Source organism: Cebidichthys violaceus, unplaced genomic scaffold (assembly GCF_023349555.1).
Source record: "Cebidichthys violaceus isolate CVI_PGR_0920_01 unplaced genomic scaffold, fCebVio1.0.p SCAF_19, whole genome shotgun sequence".
Lineage (NCBI taxonomy): Eukaryota > Metazoa > Chordata > Actinopteri > Perciformes > Stichaeidae > Cebidichthys > Cebidichthys violaceus.
Window position 1 is genome coordinate 6,726,111 of NW_027176361.1, and position 13,985 is coordinate 6,740,095.

At 40.1% G+C, this 13,985-nt stretch overlaps 1 protein-coding gene across 33 annotated transcripts in view; it reads left to right on the forward strand.

Annotated features, from left to right (window-relative positions):
- The window catches only part of LOC137874609 (receptor-type tyrosine-protein phosphatase delta-like), a 333,500-nt gene that overhangs the window by 124,605 nt on the left and 194,910 nt on the right, over positions 1–13,985 (forward strand). For all 33 annotated transcript variants that reach the window (XM_068713389.1, XM_068713393.1, XM_068713391.1 and 30 more), the window contains exons 5-7: positions 976–1,048; positions 4,680–4,789; positions 13,904–13,947. The gene's annotated coding sequence lies outside the window, so the exon portion shown is untranslated. The remainder of the gene's footprint in view (positions 1–975; positions 1,049–4,679; positions 4,790–13,903; positions 13,948–13,985) is intronic.

Consider the following 13,985-nt stretch of genomic DNA (forward strand, 5'->3'; position numbering starts at 1 on the left):
GAAACTTTGATCTCGAAAGTAAACATATGTTTTTTGCATATCAAGTGTGTAGGCGAAGTAGAAAAAAAGATAAAGAGGGATTACAGATGCAAAAAGCCAAGCTAGATTTACATTGGTAGTGCTTTGAAGATGCAGAATACTGCATGGAGGCAGCAGATAGGAGTGTGTGCAATGGTGTCCAACATCCAATTATCAGTGTCATTGTCATGCAAGACAAACACAGGCGGCGACCCGGCGATCACTGGCGCCGCTGTGATGTTTGAGGCTATAGTCCAAAAAGAATTCAAGCATGTGCTCCTCTTCCGTTAAGGAGCCTAGCTCTGTTCTTGGAAATCCATGAGGCAAACATGGGAGAGCGTTAATATTGATGTGTGTGTGTTTGTCAAAGCTTGTCTGTGTGTTTTGAAGAATGAGGAGGACCTCGATGTTCCTTGGACATCATTTAGGGTCCCTTGCCACCCTATTATATTACAGTCATCAATCTGAACCCAGTTGTGACTAAATCAATTTAAGTTCCATGTATGAGCACTGTATGGTTCACACTCGGCGTGTATGTGTGTGAGCCTGTATGTCAAGCGCATATTCATGCTTTCTTGCACATAACTAAGGGTGCATGAGAGAAAGTCACTGTCAGAAATTATTACTTAGAAGCAGACATATCCAAACATCCTGTCTTCAGTGTGTGGTGGAGACACTGTCAGCGCTCATGCAGGAGTCTATTTTTAGCAGCTCTCATTATGCACAATGGAGAATCACCTCCTTTAAAGCACATGAGGCATGTTTTCAGAACCTAATGGGACGATGCCGATAACAGCAATGCATAGTGGTCACAGGGTTTGTTCGTCTCCATGTCTCAACTTGTGATTAAGTACGCAACTCTACAGTACAATGATCCGAGTGTTTGGTTGTGAATGGACAATAATACAATACACTCCAGCATGACGCACCCTGACCTCTCTTTCTCTTTCCCTCCAGGGAGATTCTGAGGAGTTCTCTTCTTTCATCACTCTGGTCCGAGGCAGCAATCGCAAATCATTATTCCAAACGGGTAAGATTAAAATAAAAAATAACCTTCCTTGAAATTGTATTATTCAATAAAGTACTCCATCTATGACAATCACTGTTGGAAATCCAGTTTTCAATGTTCAAATGTCAATGCAGCCACACAAAAAAACAACAAGATAATATTGTCAACCCATATAAATCAAATTAAGGGTCAAACAACTAAATGTTGTTAGTATAGACGATTGTATGGAAAGAACACATGATCTGTTTATAAAATAAGTCCAGTCACTGTAAATTAGTTTGGTTTGACTTTTATTTTTTGATAGGAAATAAATCTTAAGCTTGGCAAACAAGTTAGATTTGATTTCCTTTTTTTTGAACCAGACTCGATGTTTCTACAAATTGTAGAACAGCAAATGCCCTTTTCTCTACCTATGTTAAAAGTATTATGCAGTCAATTGCCATTTTATAATCGCATTTTCTTAAAACTGACCATCAATCTCCTCACAGACATTTACATACCCACAGTATGCCTCCTGCTAGAGTTGCTGTTTGACCACTGTACTGCACTAAATTGCTTGACATATCACCGGCATTGCTCTGTACAGCATGGTGACACACATAAAGCATGCTAATGGTGCCCTCTGGAGTACAGGAATCTCTACTGCTGCTGCTCTTCTGTTTTTACAAGAGATCTGTTTCCACATTAGGACTGCGTAGATGAGCCACCCATTCCAATTTCTCACAGCATTTAGATGACTGTCAAGTGCTTTAAGCCCTTTGAGGAGGCCAAAACACACATGCAAACACAAAGCGGCTATAACCGCAATAAGAGAGTTACAGCATGTGACGTAAACGCACCGACTCTTAAACATCATCGAGTCACTAGAACGCCTTTTGCTGTATCGTCACAAATAAAGTGTGAATAAATCACTTTGCACTGCACTTACAACTACACTGCAACAAATGAGTATGTCTTCGACTCATCGTTATCCTCATCATAATGGTGTTCAAGTTGGGATCATGGGAAGTACAGTTGATGTCCTCTGGAACCAGAGTGGCCCCACCCTTTATCACAGTGCTGGTGTTCAGATCAATGAGCAGTGCTGTGGTTTCCCCCAAAGGACCTTCGAGTGCAGCTGATAATTGGAGTGTTTGTGTTGCTGTAAGTTGCTGTTCCCTGGCCTGCATAAGTCAACACATTACATTCTACATGTCCATAGGATTCCCAATGTACTTATCAGATGCACCTGCTATTTTGAGATCAAATTATGGCAGGGCTGTTCTAGCCCAGTGTCTCCTTATTGGGACACTGCTGTCCCTTTGTGTCTTATTTTTACCGGCAGCCTTAAAATATATTCCCGAGTGTGTTAAACAGGTGAGTGTAAACGCTAGGAGGCAATGACGCTTTTCATTCAGAGCATTTCACCCATATGATGCCTTCTGTCCCTTGTGGCAATTGCTGAGAACATTTGCAAAAATGTGTTGGAGGCTCAGGTGGCAAAGTGATTTAGATTAAAGATGACAGCGACAAATGTAGCTTCAGTGGAAAGGAAAGACGAAAACAGTTAAGTACAGACAAGTGAGTTAGAATATCTTTGTGCCTGAAGTATTGTTAATGACAGCGGCACAATTGTCACTATCACATAGTCTGTTGGAGGCCATTTGAATGTCCTGTTTAACAACCATTAGGGCGTTAAATTTAAATTTAATCTGGTGTTTCTTCTCAGAGGAGAAGTTGTAAAGACACTTGTTAAATGACATTGTCGAGCGTTTTACAGAGAACGGTAGGTACGCAGGTGCCCTACACCTCTCAGACGGAGTTGTGTTTTATCAAGCAGAATTCACAGCAGCAGCAGGTGACCCCGTTTAGAATAGCAACGAGTCCAGCAGCCAAAAACTTTCCAAAGTCTACTTCCCAAAACTGCTTACAATAAATGAGAAGTGACCTGTTAACAGTGAAAAATGCTGTCTCTTTACAGCAAAGGCCATTTATAATTGGGAACAAGATTAAGTGCCACAAACCGTAGTGCATTTCTGCTGTGTTGAATCATGGCTCTCAGAGTTAGGTTAGCTTTATATTGTATGAAGAGTATTCTTAATCAACCCTCAGGGATAGATTTCCGTTCCATCTGTCTTCTGTTTTGAGGCATAGATGTTGCCAGGTGTGCGGTCTGTTGCGAGTAGAACCATTTATTTCAGAGGAACGGGTTTTTTAAGCGTTTCTTTGTAAGACCAAACAGTTCCATGTGCTAAATGACACTTCAGTGGTTACACACATCCATGGGGTTCAGAGAGAAGCTTTCCATTGTGGTATGACCTCACTGACTACTGGTCCATGCTGCTACCTCGCAGGGTCACGGGACCCGAAATTGTGTCTCCATACTGTACTTCTTTATTTTGATATATGGTGTTATGGTTATCAAAAAGTGGGTGTCCGTGTATGAGTGCATCTAAGCAGGTGTTGTGGGCCAGCCCCGGCTGGGATGATTTATTACACCGCTTGAAGGGACTTGTACTTTCATGAGGTCACATGAGTAACATGGCAGTCAGGCATAGCACACTGTTCTCTTTGGCCCTGCTGGCTATATGAGAGGCATGCCAAAACAGCTAAAACAGATTACGGTTTGCACATATTCAGGTACACAGTATAAAGTATATATTCATTGTACACACACACACACCTACTCACATACAGAAGCGCGCACACTCACTAAATCAAATACAGTAATCCAGGCTTAATGCTGCTTTATCACCTGCGCAGGAGGCAAACGTTATGCAAATGCACATAAGCTATTCCAAAGGCACGTCGGATTTAAGGCCTGTCTTTAATATGTCTTTTGAGAGGTTAATTCTATGCAAATACGGCCTCATGAGTCGGAGACGTTGAGGATATTTTTCTAATGACTCGAAGGGGATGCCACCAAGATACAAAGTGCAGTCTGTTAGACTGACCTTGGATGATTATTTTGAGCTTGAACCTCACCTCAGGGTAGTAAAAAGAGATAGTTATGATGTCTGCATGTTCAGACTTTATTAAGTGAATTCATATGGCGAACATGCTTGCCGGTCATTGAAGCATCTTTGGAACTACTGACATATTTTCCAAATGACAGTAGTAAGAAAATGGGTGAAGCTGAAGTGTGCTAGTGATGAGTTACTTTACATTTTAGAGCGTTGGTCTTTTGTCATATTGTGTGTGATATTAAAAGAGAGGGTAAAGCAAACATGTAAACTGGTTGCTTGAGAGACACAATGCACCACCGAAAAAAAGAAAGGAAAAAAAAGACAAATGAACACATCAAATCTGACATATTTGTTTGTGCTTTCTCCCATAGGTATTATTTTGAGTGCTCTCTGCAACAGTAAATAAATAAGGGCATTGTTGGAAATAGGCCAGGGAAAACATGCTAATATTAGAAATGAATTTCATCCACTGATTTACTTTGCTTTCAAATGACGGACTAAGCCTCTGAGGCAAGCAGTGTGTTGATGCTAGTTGATTTTGATGCGGTTGTCTACAGCATAGTAGAAACTCATTTGGCTATCTTTCAGTCTCCTCAGTTTGTTTTCCTAACGAATGTATTTTTCAAGGAAGCTTTGTGTCATATTTTCATATCCAATTGTTTGAGATAAAAAAAAGCTCATCCCACTGGTTCTTTCTCATCTCCTAGGTGGGGGCAAAGGGGGCATTCTTTTCAGTGGTGAGTCGGCGAGGAAAGACTGCAGCATCGGGCAGCATGTTGGCACCTGCATGAACACAACAGGGGAGCCTCGTTTCTTGGTGAGTTGTATTCTTTCACATTCACACAGTCCAAAGGGATGCCGTTTTCCTCAGAAAAAGGTTTTTAGCGTTGAGCTTAACATCTGTGGTAGCTTATTTAGTTATGACTTAATCTCATTAATTCCTGGGGAAAAAAAGAGCTTAATTGCAAAATAAGCAGAAGCATTTTCTCTTCACTTTAAGCTTTTAATATGAGAAAAGCGGCTTTTAGAATAAATTGGAACAGCATTTTCATTGAAAAACCACAGGACGGTGTGGCAGAGTCTTTTTAAGAGCAAAGGCTGGAGTTGGAGCTTTTGACTTTGTGAATGGGTAAAAAAGAACAATGCTTTCATTTTGTGATTGACATCAGGATGCATTTTACTTTAGATTTCTTATAATTAACTCCTACTGGAAGTTTTACTTTAAATGAGTTAACGGTCTAGAGTTCAAACCACTTTTGTCTATGTGGGTGGGGACACAAAAAAAAATTAATAAAACATGTTTTATCTTAATATACAGTATGCCACTATTTGAATCTGATGACAAGAAAGCACATCGTTGTTTGTGATCAGCATAGTTTGTTAATGTCAGACAGTTTTAAGAATCACAGACATTTTAGAGGAGGCCCAAAAGCAAAAGCCCTGTTGGCTACCACCTCCCTAATACATATAGATATGAATATGAATACAATTTCACAAACTCAACTTTGACCCCTTTTGTAAGGTTTTAAAAACATAATAATATATTCAATCTTTTAACTTTCATTTCTGCTATTACTGAAGGATGCTCTTGTTTTTCACAGACAAAACATATCTAACATTGACAAGGACAATTTATATTTAAGGTTAAACTGATATTAATCAAGATGTTTTGTGCTTTATGATTACCGAACATACGCAGTTCATGGCGTTGTTCAATTTTAGGTTTGCGCTTCACTGAATGGCTTGCATGTTTAAGAGAGCACCACCATTAGCAAGAAGAAAAAAAAACATCTATTTTTCTTTGTCCTGCCATTAACACTCCCCCGCTTTGGAAAACATTTTGAAACCACGCTTTGAAGCATTTACATTTCATGGCTTCTTCTCTGAGGAAGAAGAAAATACATTCGTAATGAAACAAAGAAAACAAAGAAAAATGGGAAATGAAAACAAAAAGGAGGACAGGGCTAATCAAGAACAAACCAGACAAACAACATACAAACACTCTGCTGAGAGCTCAGATTGGACGGTGTACTGCAGATAGAGTAAGAGGGAATATCAGGACAAGCTAAAACAGGGGCAGACATAAAACACGCTCATTGACAGTGTGACTTCATGTTCATCTTTGAGCAAATAATTGCTGAAAAGAAGTCCCCAAATTATTGTTGTCGGCATCATTAAAATCATATACTCATCATCTCTGCAAATTAGTTTTAGTGCCAGATGAATACACAAGATGGTGCAAAATCTAGACATTTAAAACATTGCGAAATATAGGAAGTTTTATAAGTGGAGCATTGACTCGGGAGCCACATACATCATTCTAAACGGACAAAATGTGATTTTGGGAGAAATTCAGAGGATTGTTTCCCAGATTTAACTGGGGCCTGAAACACTAAAATCTGTTCTCGGAGGAGAAAATCCCTGCCCAGGGCTTGTGCGATGATGTAGCTGAGGAAAACACATTCAGCGGGGTATAAATATTGCACGGTGAGTACATGCAGGGCTTTTTAGCCAATGAATTATTACAAAGTCCAGTGGCTTTATGCCAGCCTCAGAATATATCTCGCTCAGCTTCACCCTGCAATAAGCTGTGGCTGGGGAATAGTGGTTATAGGCACGCCACAAATAACTACCAACGATACTAGGAATCCATCACGCTCATCCCACATGTTGTGTGCTTACACTTGAGCGCTCTCAACATCAGCCGGTTATCAAACACACACACAAACACACACACACTGCATAGAAGTAAGAATTGCCTGTGAGGCCTGAGTCAGGGCATAAAAGCCCTCTTAAAATGCATTTACGGCATATAGAATCAAGTACAGTATTCTAAAGTATATTATACATTCTTTTTTTAACACAAGCAGTGCAGTGTGTGTCCTGTGTGTGGAAGTGCTGTCGGGAGTCGGGACTGAGAGGGGAACTGTTTACCGAATATTCACCTTTAGGATGCTTTGATAGACGGTTTATCCCCCAACAGAGTAAACAGTGCCAACTCCTCGTGCTCGCTCTTCGGAGAGAACCTCTAGATGAATGGTGATGAGTCTGTTCGCTCAACACCCGTAGAACACGGGTTGTGAAATTAGTCCATCTTCGGCTTTATTTTTTTCTGCTAAATCACTTTTCATTTGCACGAGATAATCATGTAACTCGGCGGAGTGTGAAGTTAATGGTTAATACATCTGATTGTGCCGACACGACGAGAATAAAGGAAGATCAAAAATAAGCATCTAAATGGGAAAGGACTTCTGCTCTGTGCACTGCATTGTTGAACCAAAGAAATGTCAGGCAGGTTGGGTCCTTTGGTGATTAGCAAAAAAAAAAGCATAATCCCCAGACTGCTGACATATTTCTTTTGAAAACCGCCTGTCTGAAAAAGACAGATATGCGCTAGAAAACGGATCAAATCTGTTTCATGTCAGATAGCAGCTAGCGCTTTCCCAGGGAGAATCTTTACTAAGCCACAAACAGACAGGATTAGAGTTTGAAGTACTGACCATAGTAGACCAGGAATATACAAAAAAAAAAGACAATATTAAATGATTAGTGACAACTTATGATAACCTCCAAATGACTTCCTTAAATACAGTCCGTACTTCTGCAACGTTTTGCTCTGTGAATCAGCAGGTTCAGTTCAGAGGATAAGCTGCGGGACCGAATCCATAACCTTCCCTAATTTGTGGTAACAAACGTGCTAATTCTCCAACATTACAGTGCTAAAGTGATTATTAGGACACGAGCAGAGACGAGTCATTGTATTTCCTCTGCAAAGCAGCAGAGCCGAGCCACCGTGTGTGTTTAATGAAATGCATGGATTTAACTCAAGGCACTATGGATGAGGCATTTAAGTGCGGTGCATATTTCATGGCCGTTAACTGCTCACGGGCTGCTCATTAGTCGCGTGACAGTTAATGGTTCTGGTGCCTTTTGAAATGCATTACAAGATCTCACTGTCAAGCACACAAATACTGGCACATGTGCATACGAATAGCATTAACAATAGCTTATGGATGTGATTAATTACACTGTTCCTCATGGTGTAGCAAATATATGTGGTAAACATCCACACGGGAAAAATCAAGTGTTATAATCCACTCAAGTAAAACCTCTGCAAATGAGTACAATCCTCAATAGGAATGAAAGAGAAATGTTACATTTCCTTCAGACACAAACTTTGAGTTGTTTCAACTGTTGATTGATATCCTGGATATATTTAATAATCAGATTCATACATTTGGCTATTTTTCAGTCAAATGAGGGCGTTATGTCAACCTTTATTCGGTGTATTACGACCACAAGATGGTGCTGTGCATCACCGTTTGCCCGTTAAAGGGACTCCGTCTGAGGCAGTGCAGTTTACCTCCCATCATGAAAGTGATTGGCTTCCATTTGCTTTTATTTGCTATAGCATTATAGATTTACATGGGGTATTAAATGGAAATGTGTCTTTATCACTGGCCTCTGGTTAATTTTTACCACAAACTAAATTCACTTTTTTAGGATTATTCTTTAAAATAAATACAGGTTGCAGTGCTGTTAGCTTATCTCAGAGTACATCTCCTCAGTTGCAAATTCAACTTGCTGAATATTGAAGTAAACAATGCTGTGGATTTTAATCACTTTCTTATGTGCAGACACATTTCTAGAACAAGCCTACTAAAAAAAGATACTCATTTTACCTTTGAAGGTCTCCATCAGACCAAACGTGAATGAACTAAGAAACGAGAATGTATTTCTGTCTGTGAAGCTTTAGATATGTGCATAAAAATACATGTATGCATGTACTGTATTCAAGAAGAGTCATGGTGATAAAATAGTATATATTGAAATTATAATAAAATCCAGTAGATGGCAGTCTGTCAATACGGAATGCTCCTCCTCACAGCTCTTAGTAGGTGTGCCTCCAGTCATCAGGAGAGGTCCCTTACATGTCTACCCTGCACAGTATGACAGGCGAGAGCAAAGTGACAGCACAACGGCACGTTTATTGCTGCTGTAATGAAGTACACAAGCTATTTGGACGTGGAATTAAAAAAAAAAAAAATGCATGTGGATTAATGGCTGCATGAGATAGTCACCGCTCACACACACACACACACACACACACACACACACACACACACACACACACACACACACACACACACACACACACACACACACACACACACACACACCTCTGCAGTGCTTTTCCCTCCTTCATTTTCTCCCCTTATATCTCTCGCACTCCATCGCTCACTCTTGCACAAAGCCGAATGGCGTCACCACCCACCACTTGCGTGTGCACACACACACACGCCCCGCACCACACACACACACACACCTCCACGCCATCTGTCTGTGCAGCGGCCCATGGCTCTGGCACTGGGAGCAAGAGAGTGAAAGAGAAAGTGTCTCTTGGCTCTGTAGTCTTGAATGCCACTTCCTCTCTTCTTCCTCCTGCTGTGCTGTTGCCTATCAAATGCTCTCACGACATCACACTGTCCGCCGATGGGCTCCTTCTACTATCGTTACACCCATGCTTGATGCCATTTGGAGAAAAAATCGAATCCTCCCTTTGCTGGAACCTTATGAGCGAAATAGATGGAGGACATGGGCTCGGTGTTTCCAGTGATTTCACCTCACAGTTATGAGAGCTCATTTCAGCTTAGTTCATTAACTACGGGATCCTCGCAAATGTTCGGGCTGAGCCCACAACTCAACAAGAGCAAAAACATACATGGCTGATTAGCATATGCATTAGGTGTTTCAAATTAACACCACAGATGGCAGATTTTCTCTCACCATGTTGGTAAAAGCTGGGAGGGACAGAGTCTATTCACGGAACCTATTACTGAGTGATTGCAGGAAGAATCTGGATGTTGCTTGACTGATATTAGTACCTCTCCTGAAAGACAGCTGCATGTTTGTTTTTTCGGGGCTTCCTGGTTATATTTACCAGCATGAGTTCATTGTAAGTACAAAATAAAACACAGTACATGAGCCAGGGAATCACAGTGTCTGCGCACAGCATAATGAGAAAAATCCACAGGCATATAGGTGATTCTCTGTCATCAAGATTCCCTTCTCTTTTCAGTGAATTTTCATAACCATGCAGCTTTACAGAGAGCTTTGTAGGAAGCTTAAGTAATTTGAACAAAAATGCATTCCCTCTCTCTCAGTCTCTTCCATTTAGACAGCAAGCGAAAGTGCCTTCATAACGGCGCTATATTCAGCTGGAGTGATAAGAAATGGCAGCTATCAGCAGGCGCTTTGGAAGCCGCATATAACAGTTATTGTGTGTGTATATATAAAAATTGATTTATGTGGCCTATCACTTAGCAGGCACAATATGTGGATGAATATGGACTAATATAATATTATGGAATGAGTGAGAGGGTTAGGGGAAGCACCAGCTGCTGCCTCAAGGTGAAAAAAGTATGATCAAAGTCCAAATACATTTATTAAGACGCCATATTTCAATATCAAAAAGCAATGTGAGACGGTCTATAGATACCGCATATTATGCAGATTAAATATATATAGACACACACACATACATACAATGTGATCATGTTTCATTGACATTGCATACATTACTTTTTTCAATTTTCAACTACATATATAGATACATATATAGTACTTATTATATTTGAGATATATTACAAAATTAAGGGACTGTGTTAAAAAAAAATATATATATATTTTCTTTGACCATCCTCTTGTAACTCCCTCCCCCCAGTGTGTCAAAATATGATCATATTGAATTGGTTCAACTTATTTTAGAATTAATTAAAAGAGACAAAATACAAGCAATGTATGATGATGGTGTTCATTGTTCAAACTCCAATTCCGTAATGGAACAATCATTTTCACATAGCCTCCATTGTACTTATTAATCAAAACATATATAAACAAGGGTGAATATTTCAGTCACTATTTTATTTTGTAAAATGTAGTAAATACTGCCATGATTGAGAAACCTGGGTGCAACATGTCCTGCATATTAATTATGTATTAATTATGTTATTGGCTAACTAATGGTACATTAAAAAAAAATGTCTTTGGTGAAGGTGGGACATTTAATTAATGTTTATGTTATCCATCCTATGTTTCTCAAAACTAATATATTGGCCCTTCGGGTTACACGTTAATTATGAAGGGCACACACTACAGCTTCCACAATTCATATCAATTTTATCCTCTTTTTGAACGGTGTTTACTTAATTATAAAATAATTAAAATGTATACATTTATATGAATAATTCTGAAAAGAATCAGCTTATATTTGAGATTTTCTAACAAAATCAAAGACATGTTTGTCTTGTAAACAAATCATAGTTCATAAAAGCTACTTTTCTGTTGTCCTCTCCTCCCCATTAAATGCAGCAAGGAGAAATAGGTTTGGCGGGAGCAAACAGCTTCATGTTTACCGCTTTGCGCAGAGCTGGTGCCATGTCCAGACTTGTAAATCAGGCCCATTGAGGTAGCATAATGCTGATGATTATGACAGCCAGTCGCATGGGAGTGATAGAGGGACGTTGAGTTATGGGCTTGGGGAGGATGCCCAGAACTGGAGAGTCTCACAAATGGAGAAGCACTTTCACCAAAACACAAGTCCCCAGATGGGGACTAATGCTGCAGTTGGCGGCTGTGGCACCCAAATGAGGGCACATTAGCTGCTCAAAACCCACAGAATAGTGAAGTATGTTTGTTTTTTTTATTTCACAGTTCTGCCGCTTCACTCTATTACTGCTAGATTATATTTCAAAAAACACGCAGACTGAACAAAAGAGCAAGAAACAGCCAAAGTATTTTGAAAGTGTCATTTAGTTGCAATGGCATGCAATGCAGCACTTAACCAGATCACTCACAAGTTGTGAGATGCAATCCCGTTCACTAGATTCCTGTTTGCATTCTGCTTTATTCATTCGACTCCCCTTTGCGGATGAGCGATCATTCATTCGCATTGATTGTCAGCCATGATAATATAATCAGGCGTAAAGCCTGACAAGGCTGGCCGGTCCGATAGATCAGAGCCGCTGACAGCAGAGCTATGCACAGGTCATAAACCCTCACCTTCCCTGTTTGACCCCACATCAATTTGGCTCTTTCCAATATGAATGCAAATAACAATGCATTTTTGGTGACATGTTTATGGTTATCTCTGTATCTCCACTCGCTCCGCCTGCTGCCCCTAAATGTGCTGATGTCACCGAGCTAATGGGAATGAGAAAGGTAACCTATTGCTCACTAGTGGTCAGCTCATGACGGCCCTCCCCTCCAACACCTCCCCAAAACATAAACAAAGCGTCCAAGCATGCCCTTGCTCTCTCACACACACACACACACACACACACACACACACACACACACACACACACACACACACACACACACACACACACACACACACACACACATGCATATGTCCTCCACCCCAGTCACTTGTGTATGCATTGAGCTGATAAGTACTGCGGTTCATTTTCCCCATGGCAAAGCACAGTAAAAAACTGGGGAGTAATAATTGCTTTGGGGGGGGGGGGCGAGGATGGCTAAATATGCTTGATTGCCTCCTAAGCTTTGGTGCTGTGTAATGAAATATGGCTTCTGCAGACAGGAGCTCCCGTGCGATAGCTTTCTTGTCACTTTCTCACTCGCTTTTTTTTTTTTTTTTTTGCTTTTCCCCTTTGCTCTTCTGTTCTGGCATTTTGTCTTTGCTCACCCGTTGCCTTTGTTACAGAATGGAGTCCATCAAAGCTTGTGTTGCCATTGAACACTTATCTTAGCTATAATGTAATAATTACGGGGGCCAAAACCAGCCTAATTGAGTATTCCTCGCCACATCATAACGGCAGGCGCCCTAATATTCCTCTGTTCTACAATTTAATTTGTGGATTCATTAGCATGAACAGGGTGTATAGAGAGAAAGCCGATAACAAGGAACTTAGCAAAAACACCACTGATGAAGTCAGATTGAAGATTGCTCACCTGGATAATTATGTTTCCCTGTCACTTACACGTTAGGAGTCTAAAACTCTAAATAAAAAGAACGTGTTTCCACCAAGGCCCATCAAGACCTTTTAATGCAACTAAATATCCAGTTGGCTAGTTTGCTTTCTGCTTTTACATAAAAAGCAGCCACACACAGAAAATTGACAATGATTTAGCACAAATGAGAAGTGTTTGGCAGACAGACTACTGTATTCATGACGTTCATAATCATAACTGCTAATATTCATTTGACTGCCATAAAGCCCTACAATAATATTTTAAAGATAATGAGTCAAATTAAAGCTCACGCACTGAAGCTAAAAAAAAAAAAAAAAATGTGTATCCCCAATTCATTTTTGTTGTAACCACCCAAAGCACATTTCACTCTGTTGGTTAAATAAGTAGCTAATCATTTACACGAATATTAGACCACAGGCTTGTATGGGCACAGCAGCATCTGCTAATGCATTTAGCAAGAAAATAGCCTGAGAAAATCCCAACACATTAAATGGAAGACTCTTTTCCCCCTCTTTCGCTTCCAGAATAACTCACAAGCCTAATTTGTTGTGCTACTTAAAGGAAAATGTAATTACACTTGTTTTCATTATAATTCACAAAGCCAATCGATAACTGTTGTGAAGTCATTCTCTACTGCACATGCAATTTTCTGTTCCTTCAACTGAAATTTGGTTGGGAAACAAGTATCCTGTATGTCTTTACTCTATATTATGTATGTCCAATAATGGTGCTGAGAAATTAACTAATTAAAATGAACAGAAAAATAAGAGTTTTACACCAAATACTGTACAGTAAACTTAATTGGTGCTTTTTTCTTATCAAGCGTTCCTTGCTGTTTGTAATACATGTACAGAAATGTCTGCTGCGTACTTCATAGACAGGCTGATGAAGCTATTCATCCCTATCCTCTTCCTCTCTGTCTTTCTCATTTATGCAGTTCTCTTTCCTGAGACGTCAACCACAGGATGAGGCCTGCGGCAGGTAAGACACTGAAAAGAATAGCTGATGAGTGTAGTACA